The sequence below is a fragment of the Urocitellus parryii genome, chromosome 13 (assembly GCF_045843805.1).
Source record: "Urocitellus parryii isolate mUroPar1 chromosome 13, mUroPar1.hap1, whole genome shotgun sequence".
In the NCBI taxonomy this organism is placed as follows: domain Eukaryota; kingdom Metazoa; phylum Chordata; class Mammalia; order Rodentia; family Sciuridae; genus Urocitellus; species Urocitellus parryii.
The window spans coordinates 37,026,042-37,046,654 of record NC_135543.1 but is presented as its reverse complement, the minus strand read 5'-3'; the positions used below and the strand labels follow the sequence as shown (position 1 = coordinate 37,046,654).

Genomic DNA, 20,613 nt, shown 5'->3' with positions numbered 1-20,613 from the left:
GAACTGACCTGCAAACATCTTAGGACTTTTGGGAAAGGAAACAGAGTCCCAAGCACTCAACACCAAGTATGGAAGGGGCCTCTGGATTTTCTAACTCATTACTCTCTGGAGAAAGATATAAGCAGAGGAAGACTAGTGAAGTACAGCCTTCTAAGTTGTGAAACCAAAAGCATGCCCCATCCCTCCATCTTCCCATTCCCTTTGGCTGGGACTAAGGGCAGTACTGATAGAAAGAAACAATATTTCACAAATAGGTGAGCAGTTTCCAAAGAGAGAGGAAATGTGGAAGCAAAATACAAGATGCTAAGGATGCCCTTTGGCCCTTTGCCCAAGGCCAATTTTTACAGCTGCAGAAACACAGAATGTATACATCTTCCTAGAGCTTCAATATTAATGGGATGCTCTGGAAGAAACAGGGTACAATGTGTTTTCTAGAAATCCAATGCCTTCAGATTGACATAAGGAGCAAACTTAGCCTATAAATTGATTCAAGAGACAGCTTGCCTCAAATAACAAAATTCACAAATGTGGCCCATATGCAATTGACTGTGATAACTTAAAGGGGAAATAACTTCACTATCTGATTTTTCATTGCCTTCCAATAAAAAAGAAAGCACAAAATGACTGCCAAGAAAATTTTACTTGTCTTGACTAGATTGTGGTTTAATTTATAGTCTACGTGGAACTTCAGTTACAAAAGAAATGCATTTTCACTTTTTAAGGTATACAGTTTTTGCACATGAAGGAATTATTTATAATTATATATGTTCATATATTTAATTCCACAGACATATGATGAAAGTTTTAATATAAGGGGCCACAAGTAACTTCTAAAAAAAAAGATCTCTTTATTTTAATTGAATGTTATACTTCACTGTGTCTTATATAGTTAATTATATGCCTTGATGGGATTTAGCTTTCATTTAACATTGAATGTACTTATGGAGAAATATGAAATATCATGTTGCCCCTTACACACATGCGTGCACATACACACACACACACACATACACACACACACACACACATGCTGAATTTGGCCAGATCTTTTGGGGGGACACTATGAGAATTCCTTCCTTTGTTAGAATAGTGCTAAAGAGTAAGGCAGAGAATTATAATTAAAGTGGTGGATGAAATACTTGCTCAGCTCCACCCGCTTCCTCCCTAAGCAACCCCTATATTGACAATTCTTTTTTAAATTCAGTGGAAAAAATTCAAAGAGAGAAAACAGCAGCAGAGATCTGTTGACATTTTTTTGGAAATGAAAAGGGGATCGGTGAGTTGTACTTGATTCAGTGGAGCAGAGATGTGACAGCAAGGTGTCTACAGGGGAGAACCTACCAGGAAGCAGACAAGGCTCCCTAGAGAACCCTGGACACATGCAAGACAGCAGCAAAGGCCTTTGTTGAAGCTAGAGGAGGGACTTGGAACTAAAATCAGGACTGGTTGAACCTCTTAAACAGAGCAATTGGACTCCCAGATCTCCTCCTCCATCTGTGCAGCCTGGCCATGACCTCAGCCTTCAGGTAGAGGACTACTCTCTGCAGTACTTCACTAGAGAAGCTCAAGGTCAGCAAGCTCAGGCTCAGGCTTAAGAGCATCAAAACAGGAACAGAGCAGCAAGTGGGGGTGAAATGAAGTACTGAGCTCTGTGAGACTTAGTGGAAATCCGCACGCTGAATAGAAACCGGCTCTCCCTTCCTTCAAAATGTTTTACCAGCTCAGCTCCCAGACACCAGCACTGCAGCATGTGTACACATAGGCGAACAGGGGAGTGCACCTCTCTGTAGGATCTGAATACCCAGTAGAAACCTAGTTACTCTCAAGGGTGCTTCAGCAAAACAGCTCAGCTTTGTCTAATGTTTGTATAGTCATATCCTCTAGTCCATAATATGTTGCTTGAGCAGACAGCTATGGAATTCCAAATATGGAGGAAAGTCTCCCATATAAAGAGCCTTAAACAAGTACACAAACTCCAAAAATTGGAGGAAACACAGACTCTGCAGGGAGCAGGTGAAAAAAAGCTGAAGTTTATGTTCTTATAGAAAATAAATTGTATCCATGAAACTAAACATGATGTGATGAAAAAGGAACATTTAGAGACAAATAAAATTCTTAGAAATTAAAAGCATGTCAGCAGAAATTGTCAACTGAAGAGACATGAGAAATTCTTCTAGAAAGGTAACGACAGAAAAAAGATGAATAGAACAGGAAAGAGAAGAACAAGTACCGGTCTAAGGGGGTGTGTGATCCAACTGAAAGGAACTGAAAGGAGTTCAGTTTCAGAATGAAAGAACAGAGGAAATAGAAGTCAGAAATTGACTTTATTTATATATAAAATTATATATATAAATATAAATTTGATAGATCTTATAAACATATGTTTATGTATAATTTTATATTCAAAATTTCCCACAAATAGAAGAATGAGTTAAAGTTCCTTCAGTTTCAAACATAATCAGCAGGTGAAGAATAGAAGGGGATATCACATGAAGATATATTGTCATGAGATAGAAGAATACCAGGGCCAGAGAGGAAATAATAAGTTTTTCCAGATGTGAAAAAGAAAATGAGATGGAGCGAGCAGGACAGAGGGAAGAAGGAGGATGGAAATTCAAATAAAAGGCATCAGGAAACAAAACCTTTTCAATAACATTAGAAACTAAAAGACAGTAAATTTCTTGGAATTTTTGCAGGAAAAATCTTTTTTGGGAGGTGGGGGAAGTTTATGTTTAAGTGACACAGCAATTGTACATATTGACAAGGCAGAGTGTGAAATTTCAATACATGTATACAATATGTAATGATGAGGTCAAGGTAATGTATATACCCATTACTTTGAGCCTTTATCATTTCTTTATGTTGGGAACATTCAAAATCACCTATTTTGAAATATATAATTAATTGGGGTCAACAATAGTTATTCTGCTGTGCAATTGAGCATTAAAAGTTATTTTTCCCATATGAGGGAAAAGTATTTCTGAACAATAAGTTCTGTATCTAGTCAAACTAATCATTAATGTAAGATAAATATTTCTAAGCAAATAAGCTCTCCCAAAATTCATTTGTCCCAGACATCTTTCTCAGGATGCTACGAGAAGGTATCTTCTCTTATCCACCCATAAGGGAGTCCATCATAAAAGAGGAAAGCAAAAAACCCAGGCAAAGAACTCAATAATACAGAAAGACAAGGGTGTCTCTCCAGCTGTCACAGGATGGCAGCTCAATAGCAAGATGACCACCAAAGAATAGGGTGTAGGAGAAAAGAATAATTGACGATATTACCAGAAATGGCGCATATTATATTGGATGGTTTGAGAAGATGTAATGATGAGCAGATAGGAAATTCAGCAAACAAAATGTGACTCAACCAATGTCAGGAAAAAGAAAAACATAAAAGAAATATAAGCAGAACCCATGTGACTTACATCTGAATAATATATACAAAACCAAAATAATGTAACCACTGATTAGTGCTTCATCTAAAACTATTGTGAAATTAAATTGGGAAGATTGAGGGAAGAGGAGTGTGTATGTGTGTGAGGATGCATGCACATGCTTTGTGTGTTCTTTGTATCTGTGTGTGTGAGGGTGTGCATGTGTGTAATGTGAGAATTAGAAAAGGACAGAGGGAGGAAGGAACAGAAAGAGCAAGGTTGAGAGGTTCACACACTAGATGAAGTGTGTAGTAGTTGAATCCCTGTCTTCCATAGACAGAGATGAAAGATAATAACCACTTTTGAAAAATAAAAAAGGAGGTGTATGAGAGTATCATTTAGGAGCATAGAATCATCATCATAATTAACAGTTGAGAACTGAAGATGTTGTGTCTGGATTCGAAGGTGTCCAGGGGCAGCTGGCACTGTCTTTTAAACTTTCTAACTCTCTGGCTTTTTAAAAATATCTGCATGAGTTTTTATTAATATGTACCAGCTCTTTTTTTTTCTCTGGTGTCAGGGATTAAACCCAAGGGTGTTCAACCACTGAACCCCAGCTCTTTTTATTTTTTATTTTGAGGCAGAGTCTTGCTAAGTTGCTCAAGGACCTCACTAAATTGTGAGGCTGGCTTTGAATTTGCTATCCTCCTGCCTCAGCCTCCAGAGTTGCTAGGATTATAGGCATGCACTACTGTGCTGGGCTCTGGCTAAAAAATTTTAAGTGAATACTAGAGCTCTGTGGTTCTCAAGCTGTGCTTTGAGGTTGCCTAATGAAAGAGTGGGCAGAGCTGGCCAGGCCACTAGCCTCACGTTCAGACTTCTGCAAAAGAAGCTATCCCTTCCTTATCCTTGTTAAGTTTCAGTGAGATATTTGCTTTTGAACAAAAGATTCCATAGCAAAACAAGTCTGAAAAATGTTGATAGCTATCTGTTAATCTAACCAAACAAACAACAAAACAAACAAACAAACAAAAAACTGCTCCCAAATGAATAAGCAGGATATAACTACCAACTCCATCCAGTTTGGCTCTCACCTGTCTTTTTAGTTTATCACACATAACAGGACTGCCCTATTTTTATCCCTGGATACCTCTGTAAAAACTTGGATTTGAACCAATTTTTCAACTAGGTTTTAAATATGGATTGGATATTGGATTATGAAAATTTACATAAGTTTTAAATAATGACATTAAATACATTTTCATTTTGCTCCCAAGCCAGATTTCATCCTTACTTCTTAAGAGGCATCAGATGTGGCTCGTGCTGATACAACAGAGGACTTCTCTATGCTTGAGAGAAGGTCACACATCCGAGAGATGGATGCCATTATGTTCCACAAAGGAAAAACACCCCCACCTCAGCCTAAGTAAAAAATAAATTAAAATATCCATATTCCATACTGAAGACAATCCAAATCTTTTGAAAATGTGTTGCTTTGCTTGTTCCTGGAGCTATAGAGCCTCTCAAAAACAAAACATTTAGGGAGCTTTCAAATCATAAAGCAGATACTTCTGAAAAAATTGTTTCCCTCTGTCAATCTCTCTCTTTCCAGTTCTCTATCCCACGTGTGAAGTGCTGTACCTCCTCTGTATGTTCCCATTGTTTTCAATCTAAAACATCTAAAAGCTGTTTTGAAAAATAACTACAGGTAAGTTTATATAAAATTTTTGTAAAACACACTTGACATAAGTTATAGATTTATACACACATGTCATCTGAATTTGTATGCATATCTCCTTGGAGGTTGGCAACAACTCATGGTGGTATTATTATTCCCATTATAGGAATGAAGCAACAGTGGTTATCAGAGGTTGTGCTTTCCCAGGTTGGGCAGGGTTTATGAAATTCATATTTTCAGAGCATGGTGAGGTACACATATCCTAATTCACAAGAGGCTGATCTTTAGCATCCTTATGACCGCAAAAATTCCAGATTACATATATAGGATGATCAGCTGGTCCTGACTTGTCCAGACTTTCATGGTTTTAGCTTTGAAAATCCTGCACCCATGAATTACCTCAGTCCCAGTCAAACCAGGGTGGTTGGTAACTTTATATGAATTGGTGATCACAAGAAATGAGAACAGATGCCTCACAGGAGCTGAAAGGGATACAGGAAATGAAACACAAATAGAGGAAGAAGATCCAGAAAGCTCATTTAGATGAGGGTAAATGATTTCTTACCTATATCAAAGAAAACTAATTTTAAGAACCATAACAACCTGACAATTAGCACTAACCTTTCAAAATTATTTATGCAGTGGAATGTATCTATAGATTGAAGATCTATTTCAATATCATGAAGTGTCTAAAAGACACACAAACTTGACTATTCAATCTTGAAAGGAAAAGACCTCTTTTAAGTGTTTCATGAGAAGAAATCACAAAAGATATGGCTTGCTGTTTTAGATATCCTAAATCTCCTCTTTAGATTTTGCTCTCCTCAAAGTCCACCTCATGGAAGTGACGGTGGTTCCCAGTCTGCCCCCCCACCCCACCACCTACTGTGTACCAGATTCAGTGTCACACTATGTCTTCCTGAGTTCTTACCATTTCTTTTAAATTGTTCTTTTTCTTAGGTATTTCCTTCCATGCCCTTTCTTAAAACCCATGTGTTTTTCCACATGAGAGAGCATCTCCATTCCCCTTTGCTCCCCTTTCCAAACCCACTCACAATAAAGACTTGGAGAAGAGAAATAGAGATGCCTCTTCAAAGACAAGGGAGGAGAGTGAGGGGATGAGGAAAAAGTTGTTTATTTTTACATAAATATTTGTATGGGGTGTGTGTGTGTGTGTGTGTGTGTGTGTGTGTGTGTAAATTATCAAGGTAAAATAACCTCATTACAGAAGATAAGAAAACAGGGATAAGATTTCAAATACTACAAATCATTTTAATAGGATTCCTTCTAGCTTAAACTTTTTTCTCTGTATCTACAAATGTGCTAATAAAGTTGAAATCATGGTGCATGTATGTGGTGATTTTCAAGCCAAACATTGTCCTGTGCCATTTCCTTGTCATTAAAACTATCATTATTCTCTACCAAATATTAGTATGTTTTATTAGTATATATACATATGGCCTTTTCCTTGATGAAGGTTATTTTCACACAATAGATATCCACAAAGGGTATCCATTTCATCCAGTTTTTAAGTTGATTAGCATTTAATAGGATTTCACAGTTCTGTTTCCTTTTCTCTTTTTATTGTATATATTTGAGGTGTACATGGTATTTTGATATACATATAAGTAGTAATACACATATATGTATCGAAATGATGACTACTATCAAGTAAATTAACATACCATCATCTCATATAGTTTACTTTTTTCTTGGCAAATTACCAGTGTATGTACGTGTGTGTGTGTGTGTGTGTGTGTGTGTATGCTTTTTGTACTTTTTCTTGGGTAGTATCTATTTTGTTTTTCAATCATCTACTACTATATTTATTTAATTTTTCTTTTGAAAAATTAAAACTATGATCCTTCCCCCCAATTTTTATTTTTGCATAGATTATTTTTTAAATAAACGAGATGTAAACAATTAAAAACTGTGAAATCTCGAGAATGCTACTTGTGTTTGTCTCTTAAGGATGGTAGGCAGGATAAAATTAGAAAGAACCATTTACTGTTTGTAAAATATTTTTCAATTTGTTCTAATTAGCTATATATGACAGTAGAATGCATTTTGACACATGTTCACAAATGGAACACAACTTCTCATTCCTCTGGCTGTACATGGTGCAGAGTCAAACTCTGGTAATCATACATGTTTGTAGGGTAATGATGCCCATCTCATTCCACCATGCTTCCCATATCCCCACACCCCCCTCTCCTCACTCCCCTCTGACCAATCCAAAGTTCCTTCATTCTTCTCTAACCCACCCCGTCCCCATTATGGATCAGTATCCACTTGTCAGAGAAAACATTCATCCTTTGGTTTTTTGGGTTTGGATTATTTTGCTTAACATGATATTCTCCACCTCCATCCATTTACCTGCAAATGCCATATTTCATAGGACCATTTACTTTTGAGTGACCAGGGTTTTTATACACATGGATGTCTTACAGATCAGCTAAGACGTGAGTTTGCACCCCTCATTTAGACCTGCAAGAAGCCTGCACCAGCATTTGCCATCCCCAGGATTATACTAACACAGTCTTTTTCTGGAGAACTGAGCTGCTCATTCATGATAAATTAAGGGCATCTGATTTGCCTGTTAACATGCCCAGTTTTCCTTGGAAAGAAGCCCTGGAAGCTATTTTTTCTGATCAACCCTAACTCTCCTGTTAGTGGTTATAAAAGAGAAAAACAACATCTACTCATGCTAAAGACTGAATTCTAACCATCATAAATCTTATCAATTACCTTGTGAAGGTTGGGGGGGTGGAGGAAGAAAAAGAATTCATTATACTCACTTAGCTAACATCTGGACTGATGTTCCTAGCACTGTTGTAAATGTTTCTAAATTTCTAGGATTGGCACAGATGAAAACATAAGCAGAGGTAAAGTTGGGAACCTGAGAAACTCCTTGATGAAAGAATGTTTGCATTATTAAGAAGAGCCAGTGACATTAAATAAAGAAAACTGTTACAGTTTAGAGTTAATGGGAAGTACTAGAAGGCCTAACATCTCCTTTTTATTTTTGGCTTCAGTTAGGTGCTTAATACAGAATATATATATTCCATATAATCTCTTGGTTCATTGATTGAAGAGAGATTTTTTTTTCCTAAAATCATTAAGATATGAAAACTACTTTTATCTAAAATGTGGGCCAACATATAACCATTTCCATAGGTTGAAATATAAACTTTTACACAGGTAGTTGTTATTTTCAACAAACATTTCTTGAGTGTCAGTTTTGTGCTGGTGTTCTCCCAAAGACAGACAGAAGTGAACAGTGTGCCGGAGGTGACCCGGATGACCTGCCGCCAGCTCTGCATGCTCTGGGTTTTGATGCTGTTCCTTAACCAACCTGGCCAAGGAGTGTGATCTGATAGAGGGCAAAACAGACAAGGGACAAGGATGCTTGGTCTCTGGGCTCCCTGTGGGGTTCTTTCTTTCCTTTTCTTTATGGATTTATTATTAATAAACTTTTTTATGAATGTCATAAAAAGCACATAATAAGCACTTGAAAATGTTTATTGAAAATTAAGAATGATTGTGGAAAAGAATATATTTCAACCCTTAGAAAATGCTATGAAATATGTATTTTAACCTATGGAAAATGACAGATGCTCCTATCTAGCAGCATTGCCTAGAGCCTGCACTTCCCTAAGCTAATCAACTTTGAGGCTAAGAATAAGGCATGTTTCTTCTCTTCCTCCCTTAAATTTTTCTTTTTAAAACATCAAGTAAAAGACAACCAAAATCAAAAACAAAATTTAAAACCAGCAACAAACAAAAAACAGCTTTCTTTCTGGAGTCAACCATTTGACTTTGAATATTTTTGAGATGTCCCTGTAAGTCCCAAGGAGCAGCTGCAGCCACACCACCACCTAGAACCCAGCCAGCTGACAGTTGCCAAGAGTTGGCAATGCTTGGGGTTGTGATGGGTCTAATTACCAAAATTATAAAGCCCTTATCATGCTTTGAAGACACTGTGTGGTCCATTGAATTGCATGTAATAAATTTACTATTATCAACATAAAGAGGTAAATTATTTTCAATTGCAGATCTTTTTGACCCCAATGACCACTAAATAAATGTTAAACACAGGTTTATCAGTGCTGATATAAAGGCACTCTCCATTATTAATTCTTTCCAGACTCTACTTGGTGAAATGTGCCTTTTTCCTAGTTTCCATTCATTCAGTTTCTCGTCTTTCAGATTCCTCCTCCTCCTCCTCCACCTTCTCCTCCTTCTTCTCCTTCTTCACCCCTCTCTCTTTCTCTCTCTCTCTCTCTTTCTCACACACACACACACTTTTCTTTTCATCTCACTAAAGTTTTGCAAGAGTCCTAAAAAAGAAGATTCAAAAGGGAGGTAGATCATTTCTTCCTCCTGCTGTTTGGAGTGTAGGTCAACTAAAATCAGTTTTTCCACAATTCCCATAAGCAAGTTTTTCTCTCACAGAAAATCCACAGATGAAACAGTAGGTCCTCCAGAACACTGTGAAGCAGGAAACATGGTGCTGGGTCCCAACTCTTTTACCATCACTTCCTCAACTTGTCACCAAAATTTTGCCGATTTAGTTTTTAAACAACAGCCATAGCCATTTGGGGTACCCTTATATATGGATATTAGAACTTCAGTACTGTCCTACAACAAAAATATCATCAGTACCCCCAAATGCTGCTCAGTGCTCCTCAAACTTATGAAACAAAATGCAGAAGTGTTACTTGTTTGTATTGTGTGCACCTGGGAAGTTATTCATGCTGAGTAACAGTACAAAACTTGAGCTGCCTTGCTTTCTGCTTCCAGGAATGCCAATCAGAGAACATTCTTTTTCAGGCAGCCAAGTTTGGAAGTCAGTTGGTTTCTGGCAGTGAGTAGGGGGAGGGGCTGGCAGGGGAGGCACAGTGAGTCCTCTGGCTGGTCTTTCAGCTTCCAAGTGTTTCTGTAATAGCCATCAACGAAGGCATCTCCTTTTACCCACGCAGAGACAGGTAAAAAAAAGACAGCTGAGTAAATCAGCAATAGATCAAAAGGCGGAAGCTCTGTTGGAGGGCGGGGGTGAGGGAGGGCGTTTGAAAGGCTGCCATTGGTGAGCTTACCAAAGGCATCTGCCAGTGGGACTTCAGTGGAATGTGAAACCAAATCATTTTCAAGTTAAAGATAGACACAGTGCACACCAGGATCTAGGAGCTGGATTTTAAACTCATATCTGTCCCTAGGATTTCAGAGAGTTCTGTTATGATCTCTGTGGCAATTAGCAATTTGGTTAAAATTTGCTCTTCCAGTGAATGTGCTAAGAATTCATGTAAGTTCTGGATGTACTGGAATTAAAAGGATTTAAGAGATCATGGTGTACGCACTCTAGGGTAAGTGAAAAGATGGGCTTTAAGGTGCATCCTTTCTCTGGGAAGGTTAATGCTGAATTTTTATTGGTGAGAATGAAAAGCCAGTCATGAAGATTTTTGTAGTTTTGTGTGTAATTTGCTTACCTTTGTGAGATAGTTGGTATTATTGTGCATGCTGTGTAGCAGAATGAAATACAGTATTTGAGTTTAGTTTTAAAATTTACATTGCAGGTCTGTAACTACAGTTTTTCCTGTACCCTTCTTAGTTTATTATCCTCTGTTAACCCTTATAAACCCTGTGTTAATATTGAGTTACAGTACCAGTAGTTCTCTGTTGCTACATACACGGAATGTTACTGTGTTCATTATGTCACTAGATGAAACTGTATTACTGTGAGATGGAGTTCTATTTCCCTTGTATGTTACTACACACTTCCTATTAAAAATGAAAAATATATTTTTCAAGAAAAAAAAAGGGAGGGGAAAGGTGAGCTTTAAGGGTGGTCTACAAGTGCATAAGAAGCTACTAGAATGTTTTCTGTTTAAAAAAAAAAGCAGCTGAGAAAAAAAAATACACAAGCAATTTCCACTGAAGAGAACAATTTATTAATAGAAGTTATTTTTTGGTGTTACCTCATTAATTCCAAGCAGGTTCCCCTTCCCAAAGAGCTGATGTTTGCTAAGTGAATGGAGGCGTTCTGATTATAGAGAGCTTGAGAGAAGAGGAGGAGGGAATGAGTTGTCTAATTCTAACTCTTGCCGTGCTGTGTTTCTGGATTTTTTCATTAAAGAGAGAATGACAAACTAGAGTTCTTCATGTTTTGCCCATGTATAGATTTTATTTCTTGTTCTGTGAAGTGACCGCTCCCTCTGCTCTTAGTGACATCTTTTCCAAACTTGCACAGCATTCCTGCTGAATAAATAGTGTCCATAATAGTCAGAGTACATGGTGGGAATTGGAAATTCTACTTTATAGGGGGAAAATAAATGTGCTGACGCTCTTATTACAGAATGTGGGGCCAAACAGTTGTTAAATGTAACCAACCAGTTTTTACACTCTCAAAGAGAACAGATTCAAATGAATTAAGTTGACTCAACTAGGTACAAACAATGAATGACTTAATATGGATCTTTCACTCAACTTCGCTAAGAATGAATAATATGCCCTGTTACTAAAAAAAAAAAAAAAAAAAAAAAAATGGACGTTATCTTGATAGAGCCACTTGATTTTACAACTACCGAATGATATGACAAGTCCAAACAAAATGTGAAGTTGGCAGAGCTCAGGTTTGGTCTCCCTCCCTCTTTCTCTGCCCACTGTCCCCTCCTCCTCCCATTTTCCTCCTCCTTCAAAATCCCTGAGGAAAATCATAGCTCAGTGCTGTTCTTTTGTTAACAGTTGAGACCTGTCCTTAAGGAAGAATCTCGCTGTAGTGTGTTTTAAAGTTAGAGTACTAAATTCATCAGGAATATTTGCATTTCAGTATAAATGCCTAATCTTTGAAGAGCTTAAGTCTTTCTTAAATCATGGCTAACCCTTAGTAGTACTTGGAATTAACTCATTAGGTTGTAAAAAAAAAATGCACCTAATTATCCTATGAGTGGATGGTACTTTTATAAATTTTCCCAATCATAACAGATGCCTGGGGTTATTGCACTACCAGCTGTGTCCTGAATGACTGACATTAAAAATGCACCTGGAAGAAAAATGCATTCAAGTAGTTTGTGAATGTGTACACCCGTACAGAGTACACACACAGACACATGTAGGCATAGCTTTTACTTAACTAATATGTTTCTCATTCAATTATAAAAATAAACAACTATATCAGCCTTATCAGAATGGGATTTTAGTGAGGTTTTTTGGTTTGTTTTAGTGTGTCAAAAGAAAAATAATACAAGTATAGAATTCTAAAATGGCCAAAGAGTAAAAGAAGCAAATATTTGTCTGCTGTATTATATTACCTTTATAATTTCTAGCTCCCTGAAAATTGTCAGGCTTGGCTTCTCGTAAAGTTACTAAACATAGTAAAAGTAGCTGTTATATAATATTGTCTGCTAATTATAATATTTCAAGTGTTATTGGATTTGTTTCTATTATTACCAATCCTGCCATTTCTCACTCAGAGCGTCTTATGTTCTTGGTAACCTGGATAATTTTGCTATCTGCTGGAAATGTATCTTAAAGCATGTTTGTAAGAATAAGTGGAGGCATAATGAGGGGTGTGTTCCTCCAGGGAAGAATTGGGTTTGCACCCACCAGGTACCTGGGGGCGATCTCAGACCAGAATCACCTTAGAGGAAGTACAACACCTAAGGCTCCTTGAATCACAAATGTGACAAGAAACAAAACTGAACATCTGTGCTGCTTTTGTGTATTTCAGGTTCCATCACCTAAAGAAAGTTATGGCCTTTGGGGATCCAGATGTGAAGTTAGATTCCTTAGTGAAAGTCCCTACTTAAGGGGCTTCTCCATGAGCCCTCCAGTCTGCCCAGAAATAAAGCTGTTCTCTCAGGTCTTTTTTTTCCTGATGGTCAAATACCCAAGGGCAAACCCTTTCAAAACTGAGCTTACCTCTCTGACCTCTGATTCCCCTCAAAATTTTCATTTTCTAAATTCTCATCATCTTATTAGTTCTTTGCTATTTTTATATTTCAAATAGTTCTATTTACCTGGCTAGGGGTGTTGGTCCAAATTATTTGACTACAGTTACAAGAGATGGAAATTCATTCTACTACTTTTATAAGTCACTTTTTTTTTTAACTCCTTGACTTAGAGACAGAGATGGTCTGCTTATATCACTGGTGATTTCAGGTAGTTTTTCTGATGTGTTTTTCTTTTCTTTTCTCTCTCTCTCTTTTTTCTTTTTTTTTTTTTGTCATGACCTGATTTATTTAGACTTTTGGAGAGAAACTGCATATACATGCTTATTGAAAGATTTGTGTTTTCCAACTTGATGCGAGTGTCCACAGTATTTCACATTTCTTTTCTTTGTCCCTAGCTGGCCACCCTCCATGGTAATCTCTTTAATCTCACATCTGTCCCACTACTGTCACTCTCAGCTGTTGACCTTGACTCTTCTAGCTTTCTTTTGGCCTATGTTTAGTATCACCACATTATTAAAAAAAAAAATACTTAAAAAAAAATCTCTTCCATTCTTTTCTCTTTGCAATTGCTCTCCTTCATCTCTTCATTTTCTTACTTGGGGATTGCCATGGTCTCACAGTTATTTGTGTGCCTCTGGGCTCCATTCACACTGCCACCCCACCCAACCCACATCTCCTGCACTCGAACCAACACAGATATCTTCTAAATATCATAGACACAAATAATTACTTAAAAATGTTCAGTGGCTCACCATGAGCCTTCAAAATAAAGCTCCATCTCCTTGGTATGTCCTCCAAGGTCTGTTACAAGCCTGAACCCATTTCTCTAACATTGTCTCCTTTGCTGGTTATCTTCACATTTCACTCTCATGGAACTACTGCCCCCAGAACACGCTCCATATTGTTATACCTCTGTGCTAATCCACCCACTAATTTCATTTTTCCCAGAATGCCTATTGCTCCTCTCCTTTGTGGGCAAACCCTTCTTCTCCTTCAAGGTTGACCTCATAAGTCACCTTCACTGTACTTTCCTTAATTGCATAGTTCACCTGCTATTCTGGGAGCCTCTAATGACATGGATTGTGTCTTACTCATTTCTGTATGTTCAGTAACTGATACATAGAAACCGCTTACTATATGATTAAGGAATTAACAAGCAATTACTCTTGAGAAACTTTTCCTTCAACAATTCCTTTTTCTTTCTTTTGCTTTACTCTTTTTCATTCTAAAAAAACCATTACTCTTAATCTTAGAATCCTTGTCTAGTGACTCTCTGTTCTAAAACTTGAAGTTGTGTATGTCAGGTAGAATCACAAAAAAACTGGTTTGTTTGTCTGGTGGTTGTCATTGTTTTTGAAGAGGGGATAATCTATTTATTTCCTTTTTTAATTTTTCTTTTGGCAAATGAGACAAACTTATGAAAAGAGACACAGTAAAAGTTTAAGTTTGGTGAATCAGCTGTGTATCATCAGAGAGATTCTTAATCAAAAGGCAGTTATAGTGTGGGGAAACTGGCATATTTCGACAAATCTTGTTCAGAATGTTGGATAGCATAACAGGAAAGAGTCCATGAGACAACTAAATTAAATTATTTCACTACACACAACCTAAATCTCAGCCATCAAAAAACAGGGGATTGTTTACATATCAGTGTGGTGCTAGAAGGAAAACAACTGATTGCCTATGTAATAGGACCTTGGGACCCTAAGTCTTAAAGCTGGATGAGATTTTTCTCTTAAAAATGTTGAGACCTCAAAGTGTAACTTTGATCTCATTTTGCTGGCAGCAAATAATGATCCATTATTAGTTAAAAATTGAATATAGCTTGTGGGAACCAAAAGAAGTAGAATACCTAGATGATGCTTTAAGGATGTTGAATTGATTTTGTATTTTGGGGACCACTTATAAACTTTTCATCATATATTTATTGTGTGTCTTTGTTATGCCCACTTATGAAATATAGAAAAATTTTTAAAAGTTGGCTTATACTATTTCTCATATAGGACTCTTCTATCTCCATAAAGAGCAAAGCCCTAACATCGATTGAGCCAAAAAATTATCATAAAAATTTTTTTGTAGTGAAATATTCAAAGCTTGTGTTTAAATGGAAGCCAGACTATTCTATCACAAAATATGAAAATATGATGTTGACCTTTTTTGTGTCTCATCTATAAAAGACTAACTCTTAAATACTAGTGATTAAATCATTACTTCCAAGTAGCCAAGTAATTTGATTCATTAATTCAGTTATTCAAGGTCCTATCTTGTGCCTTACTAGGCAATAAAATTACGTATTCATCCCCTTTTCTGGATATTTAAATTGAAAGATATCAAGTTTTTTTAAATGGAGTTGATTAGCTTATTTCTTTATATATTCTTTCACTTATTTTTATGTGTTTGTGCTAATCTCACACATTATTTTAAAAATGTCATTTTGCCTTTCTTAACAGTATTTTTCTCTCAGAAAGCCAAGCAATGGGATATTATTCTTATCTTGGTATTATCTTAATGCTTTAAGAACTCCCATATTTAGCAGATGCTTTTATTACAGAATAGCTTAAAGAAAACAAAGTCTAAAAAGAAAAAAGTGAAATAGAATGTGTATTTGTCACATATTGCATTGCATCCATAATATAAAATAAAAGTACATTTATGTACATAAATAAATCTGAACTTTGCATTTTTGCAAAATAAATATGGTGAAAGGATGACTCAGGGACACCCTGAGTCAAAAAAGCTTTGTAAACATCTACTTATTTTAAAAAGAGCAAGTTATCCTTCTTATTTTTCCTTTTTTAGCCTCATTTTACTTCTTGTACCAATTCCTATGTAATGGGATAAGTCACAGATTTGTGGATGTTGAACCAATGAATTAATTGAATTTTCACTCTTCAGGAATACAAACACTTCCTCTAGTTTTATTAAAGAATGTAGACTAATTTTGAATGAAACTGATATTCTAATGCAAATAAACTTACAAGTCTCAGATTGTTCATTAGTACATTTTTATAGAACATGTTTACTCACCAAGATATGTTGTTTTTAACACCTCAGATAAATTTAACAATTCTAAGATCAATCTAGTGTTAGGTAGGAGACATATGTTCTTATTGTCTATGATAAAACTAAGAGGTAGACATAGGAAGTGTTCCAGCTATACTAAGTGAGGTTTGTTATGGGGCATCAAAAAACCGCATCAGTGTAGTATGAACCCCAAGTTTTTCTCTTCACTAATGCATTCTAGCAAATATCACTGGTTGGCTAGAAGGCTAAATGAGACAAACTTATGAAAAGAGACATTTTTCATAAGGCTCGTACTCCCTTGGCCATAGCAGATCACGTGGCCATATCTAACTTCAGTTGTGTGGGAAGCACAATCCTACTTCATGCCTGGAAAGAAAAGACTGGAATATTTATGAAGAGCTGTGCTGACTCTCCACACTAACAGATGATGAACAACCCTGATCCCAAGCATCTAAACCCACAGTCTAGAACCTATGAACAGGTCCATGCTTGGGGACATGTACCCAGACAACTTGAGTGGTGATGCTCACATCATTTGCCCTTTACATCTTTTGGCTATCATCTCCACTAACCAATTTTAGCTCTCTAAAGCTTTGCCTTTCCAAAAGTGTCTGTGACTTTTTCAGCCACAGCTTCTCTAGGGCCATGGAATACTGGGATTTTACCTCTCTTCCCATTGGTGAAGTCCTGCCCACAAACAGTGCTAGGAAGTCAAAGGAACCTCCACTAGAGCAATTCCTACCGTGGGGTGAGAAAGTATGCTCATGTATACCAGAGACTAAAAACAAAAAGCACCTGGCTTATGGGGAAAGGCACAGAGGAATGTTGATATAGACTATACATTCGAAATGCATAAATGGTCTTGAGTGGCATCTGTATTTACTGATACTCTACCTTTTGCTCAGTATTTAGTTTCAAGCATTAACAAGATAAAACTCAAAAATTCAAGGATTCATGAGACACTTAAAGTTTAAAAAATTTAAGCCAATATTTTAAGGTCCTATGGATCACAATTTAAGTCAGCAAATCTAATTTGTGCTCTTGAGAGCCATAATTCAAGGATATGCTATGTGATGATGGGGTGGGTTTAAGGATTAAAGTGAATTGCTATATACTGTATCCCCCTCTTAGAGATTTAGGTCAATGTTAGCATTAAATGTTCATAGAAGCACTACAGTAAAGAGACATGTTTTAACCCAATGCTTCCCAAGCTTATTAGACTATAGAACTAGAGAGAGAGAGAGAGAGAGAGAGAGAGAGAGAGAGATTCCTTTTCAACAGCACAAACACACTTTGGTAAATTCTGGTTTAACCATCTCTAGTTTGCTGTGTTGATTAATTATAGTATAATAATATTGTAGCTCATATAATCATTTTACAACATGAAGCTAAGAATTTTAAAGGACTTTTGTACATATCTTTACTATTTGTTGATTTGTTTTCATTTTCTTAATAAAAGACAACTGATTGGAAACACCAACAGAAATTTAAAGTAGACAAAGCATCCAATAATATTTAACACTATGCAGGCACATACGTAATTTGTGATATGCCACAAATAAGGACATTGGCTGTATCCTTCAGAACCCAGAACTCATAAGCAATTTGCTCTGTTTTAACCGTTTTATGACATGATCACACATTACTAACATATCAACCTTAATTATCATTTCTTTATGAAGACCATGTGAAGAGAAAAGTCATCATTTAACTTCAAGGTCTGTTTCTTGATTGTTTTCCCATTTTTTTTTCTTAAGGTCAGAAGTTTTAAAGCATAAGTGGAGAAAAAGAAATTGTTGGGTTTCAGAAAATTCTCTACTAAATGTACTCCCTTGGGAATTTTCCTGTGCAAAAGAAGGGTAATAGATTAACAAGAACAAATTATTTACCTTTACAGTATGTTATATTTAACCAAGTGCAATGATCACTTGGAAGGAACCTATTGTCCTATGAATGTTTATACTAGTAACACCTACATTCAAAGAAAACCCTAGGTATGAGGTTCCCTGGTGGATGTGAGGGTGGGTTAGGTAACAGGGCATGAGTGTCCTTACTTACTTTGGTTAGATTATTCTGCTTTTCATTCATTAATGATTTCAGTTCCTCTCCCTGCATTTTAAAATAGGAGACAAATTAATATTCAAAACTAATTGCAAAATACACTTCTTTTCTAGGCCATAGAAGAAGACGACACTCAATCAAAATTTGGGGTAGCAAAAATATCTAGTCTACATTTTTTCCTCTTACTAATTCTTTTTTCATATTTTTCCTTGGGGTTGTAAGATTCAGAAAGTATAATGATGTCAGTAATACCTCTAAAATTTCATTTTAGGAGGATCTGAAGATCACTTGAGCACTGCAGGGCTGCTCTTTGGCAACTCTTTGAAAGTCACACAGCAATATTCTATTTCTTGTCTGCTCAATTCTAAAATCAATTACCGCCATGTTTCTTTTGAGGATTGAACACAGGGGCACCTACCACCTAGCTAAAACCCCACCCTTTTTTTACATTTCTAAAATTTTGAGACAGGGGCTTGCTAAATTGCTGAGGTTGGCCTTGAACCTGTGATCTTCCCAACCGACTAGCACATAAATCATTGGAATGCTAGCAAGGGTCCTGTGTAACTCTTTGCTAAACACCAGAATATAAATCTAAGTTACTGAGATTTGCAGTGTTACAATCTCTCCTTTAAAATGGCATGAGGGAAGCTTTTAACTTAATGAGGCAGAGGGTCCTGGCTTGCAAGTTACATTATATTTTCATTGCACAAAGCTAAATTATTGCTTTAGTTTCCTATATGGTACCCCAGTGGCCTCGAAGACACAATGTAGCTTCCAGAAATGCCTGCTTTTGTCTTAGGCAATAACTTACTCCCTGGGAGTATGCTTTCTGAGAATTACCCATAACATTTCCTACAGTAGGCAGAATTTCTTGAAGGTCATTCACAGATACTAACCGAACTTTACTTTTTTTTTATTTTAAAAAATTCAGGAACATTGAAGTAGTAAGTCTGCAAACATTAATATACCAAAAAAACTAATGTACATTTATTTCCCTTCTGTCTATAACATTGAGAAAACAAGAAAAAGTCTGGGTAAGAATTTAAATCATAGGGCATAATTTTTTTTTCCTGACAATTCTCCTCTGTTGTTGCAAACTTTTTAAAATAAGTAAACATGGGTTTTGCAGGAGTGGTCTTTGGAGACTTTGAATTATAATAATGAAATATACTGATGTATATTTGTGAACAAGAATCCTACTCCTAATTTGAACATCAAATGAACAAACCCAAATATACAAGTGTGAGAGTTATTCTTTTTAAATAAGCTTTATCGTCTAATAAGGCAATATGAGAATTTAATTAAAACAAAGCAAATAAAAAATGCCCTCAGTAGTCAGTGTGCAGTCTTTGGGGTAAATTTTAGAGCTTGACAAATTTCAAAGCAGAGACATTGCTCTAGGCTTTTTGCCAAACAATTCCTGGTAATCTGATGGCAAAAGAAAGAGCTGCTGCCTGCTTAGTTATATGCATTTGCTAGAAGAGAAGCCAATGCATTTCTTAAGCAAACCATCAAAATCACAACTTAGACACACACACACACACACACACACACACACACACACACACACACTCACTCACTCAGTATGCTTTTACAAGTCCAGGAATATACACATTAAAATACAACCAGGCTCAAAGGAAGCACAGAAGTAGCAGACGCAGCTGGTGTTGGCTGGGTTCTTGCTACATCTTGAGTGGTTTAATATACAGCAGCATTTTCCTCAATGGCTACAGTGGAAGGAGTTCCATTTTTCATATCTTGACAAGATTTAGCATCGTTCTTATGTGGTTAAATTCTAGTGACTGCTCAAATCCATTCATTCATAAATGGGTGATTTGGGCTGCTATTGTCTATGGTTTATTTAAATGATTTAAATAAATATCTATTCTCCCCATTGTGCTAAACATGATTATGTAATATATAGTTATATAAGAAAATGATCAAATCAGGCATGTTTATGAAAGGAAGATTGTTTTATAAGTTCTTTAGAGGGGAAAAATATTGAGGAAGAAATAACTGGGGTTTTGGATATATAGGTTTTGGCCACTGGAGGGCTCTCATTTTTTAAAACTAATTCTTTAGAAATCTACTTGATGTAGCTGCAACTTCCACATCATCAATTTAAATCTTAGTGTTGTAAAATCTATCTTGATTTCCTAGTTGATAAGATGGTCTAATTTTCAAAACACAAAATAAAATGAAATCAGGTTTAATTTACTATGTTCTTTCACTATTTCACAACCAAAAATATTTCACCACCAAAAAGGAGAAATGAGCTATGTATGTACTTTTTTAAAAAAATAATCATTTCATAACCAAGACTCATATCAAAATTTGCATCAGAGTATAAGAGTCCTAAATCTGGGAGTCAGACTCTATGAGTGACAACTCAAATAGTCTGCAGTGTCAAAGCTCTGTGTTTGAGGGGTGCACTGTTGGATTTAACAGATGAGTAGGTGTTTCTGAGACAAACAAAGGGCCTTCATTGGTGAAGGTCTAGCAGGAGCAAAGATAAAACTGCATG

The 20,613-nt window shown here is 36.3% G+C and overlaps 1 protein-coding gene across 8 annotated transcripts in view; it reads left to right on the top strand.

Moving 5' to 3' along the window:
* Nucleotides 1–20,613, top strand: part of Dtna (dystrobrevin alpha) — a 346,528-nt gene that overhangs the window by 87,520 nt on the left and 238,395 nt on the right. For 7 of the 8 annotated variants that reach the window (XM_026400025.2, XM_026400023.2, XM_026400019.2 and 4 more), the window contains exon 1: nt 10,218–10,418. The exons of the other annotated variant lie outside the window; for it this stretch is intronic. The gene's annotated coding sequence lies outside the window, so the exon portion shown is untranslated. Of the gene's footprint in view, nt 1–10,217; nt 10,419–20,613 lie in introns of those variants that run through there. 8 annotated transcript variants of the gene reach the window in all.